This window comes from Papaver somniferum, chromosome 11 (genome assembly GCF_003573695.1).
Source record: "Papaver somniferum cultivar HN1 chromosome 11, ASM357369v1, whole genome shotgun sequence".
Lineage (NCBI taxonomy): Eukaryota > Viridiplantae > Streptophyta > Magnoliopsida > Ranunculales > Papaveraceae > Papaver > Papaver somniferum.
Window position 1 is genome coordinate 37,569,981 of NC_039368.1, and position 2,566 is coordinate 37,572,546.

Sequence of the window (2,566 nt, forward strand, 5' to 3'; positions counted from 1 at the left end):
GTAATTTTTTTTTGGACTTTTGGACATTATTTGTTTATTATTACCCTACGGAAGGGTACTTTAAATATAAACTGTTTGCAGAGAAGGAGGACAATTACGATATTGTCTCTGCACCTTGGGTTCGTACACTAGACATCGGAGTCAGTGGCCCGAGTCGACTACAACCGATTCATCCCCCGTCTGGAACGGGAGGTAAGATTCTAAACACTCGTGAATCCCCTATCAACGAGTTACTGGACTCCTTCGTATGCATATATGTTGAGGACTGAATACGGACATTTATTTTTCTAGTAAAGGGAAAGGCCTGGCCATACAAGATAAGGGTTCGGATTTCATCACCGTTCTCTTCTTGCCCGCTTCTGGAACACGTAACCTACGCGAACCTAAGCCTAAAATTTTGAATAGAACGAGACCGATAGGGAAACGAGCTTAACAGGAATGTCATTCGAAAAATATTGGTTACTCTTTTAAGCATACTTCGAAGTTCTTGACGGTTTCTGTAAGTTGAATGCGCGACTGCGCCGCCTTGTAATACCGGTGAGGCCTTGGGTATCAAAGCTCCACCGAGCTTCCCTCGCGTCTATTCAACTTACGTTAACTCGGATTGATTCCAGAGGGGTTTGCTTAAATTGTAACGAATTCCCGTTCGAAAGATTAGAAGCTGGTCTAGAAACAATCTAAGTGGAGCCATCATGCTTTTTGTTTGCTAGAAATCAATAGGTTTGATTTGGTTGAGTCGGCCTTGATCTGTGTTTGCTTACCCTTCCAATTTAAAAAATTCTATTGTATGCCTGAACGTAAAAGAGACGCACTAGGTAGATTTGTTAAAGAGAAACTTAGTAGTTCGAAGTGTCTCGATTACCTTAATCTAGAAGTTCCGACTTTTGAAGAGTCTGTTTTTGAACGTACTTTGACTGAGGAGAGAACCCCTGTTGCTCCGATAGCGCCAGAAATGGCAACTTTGAAAGCTTTGTTGAATCCAACTAGGACTACCCGTCCTTCGTGTATTAAGTTAGCTGAAACGGAGGCACCCTATGAACTGAAACCTGGGACCTTACAGATGCTCCCAATCTTTTTAGGGAAAGAAAATGAAAACCCTTATTACCATGTTAGGGATTTTGAGGAAATTTGTAGTACTCTAAGAATTAGAGGCTTAGATGATGATGCTTTGAAACTTAGGTTATTCCCATTTTCCCTGAAAGATAAGGCCAAGTCGTGGTGTATAGTTTGGACTCCGAGTCAATTGAGACATATGAACAACTTACATCTGCCTTTTTCAATAAGTTTTTCCCTAGGCACAAAACATCGTCTATTAGGACGCAAATATGCACATTTTCACAACAAGAGGGAGAATCTTTATATAGGTATTTGGAAAGGTTCAATGATTTATTATCCCAGTGTCCTCATCATGGTTTAGAAAAGGTTAGGCTAGTTCAGATCCTTTATGAGGGTTTAGATTATTCCACAACGACCATGGTTGAGTCTCTATGCACTGGTGGATTTGAAAACCAAACTGTTGATGCGGCATGGAATTTTTTAATGAAATCGCCGAAAAAACCCAGCAATGGGAAAATAGTAGGGCACCCCAGAAAACAATTCTTTTAAGTAGAGGAAACGTTAATAGGGTAGAAGGAGGCTATGAATCAGATGCCAAAATTGCTGCTATAGCAAAAAGGTTAGAAGCCTTAGAAGTGGGCCAGACTAGTGGTAGAGTGGAGCCTTTTTGGGAAGGCCAGAATATTGAAGAGCAGGCCAATGCTCTTTATAATAACACTAGATTTGATAACCGTCAAAAGATTGACCCATATTCAGAAACCTATAATCCTGGTTGGAGAAACCATCCGAACCTTTCGTGGTCTAAGGGCCAAAGTCAAGGTCAGTTTAGTAATTCTAATGCTCCCCCAGGTTTTGGCTATACTAAGAATCCTTCAGGACTAGCTCAGTTTCAGAATCAGTCAGATAAGAAAATCCTAAGTTTAGAGGAATCTCTCGCCTTGTTAACTCAGCAAACTGCAAAATTCCAGTTATCCGTAGAACAAGTCTACAAGCTAGTAACAGGATAGGACAAGAAAATAGTCAGGCTATTTCCGAGTTAAAAACCCAGGTTGGTCTGATAAGTGATTCTTTGAGAGAAAAAGGTAAGTTTCCTAGTCAAACACAACCCAACCCTAGAGGAGTTCATGAATTAGGTGCAAAACCATCGAATCAATTGAATGCTGTTAGAACCCTTAGAAGTGGTAGAGTTGTAGACAATAAGGTAACCATGCCCGATAGTGAACATACTGTAGTTCACCCCTCAGGATCTCACCTCTCAGGACCAGTAGCTGAAGAGACTGATAAAGTTTCTGATGATGTGAATTCGGTTCCTGAAAGGTCTGATTTTAGGCCTAGAGCCCCATTTCCTCAGCTATTAGTACCAACAAAGAAGGAATCGAACTTTAATGACATAGTGGAGGTTTTTAAGCAAGTTACCATAAACCTTCCCTTATTAGATGCAATTAGGCAATTCCTGCTTATGCCAAGTTCCTTAAAGATATGTGTACGCGAAAGCGAAAACTTAGCGTCC

The 2,566-nt window shown here is 40.8% G+C and overlaps 1 pseudogene; it reads right to left on the reverse strand.

Annotated features, from left to right (window-relative positions):
* Window positions 1–1,315: 1,315 nt before the first annotated feature.
* LOC113325509 lies at window positions 1,316–1,415 on the reverse strand (annotated as a pseudogene).
* Window positions 1,416–2,566: the final 1,151 nt, after the last annotated feature.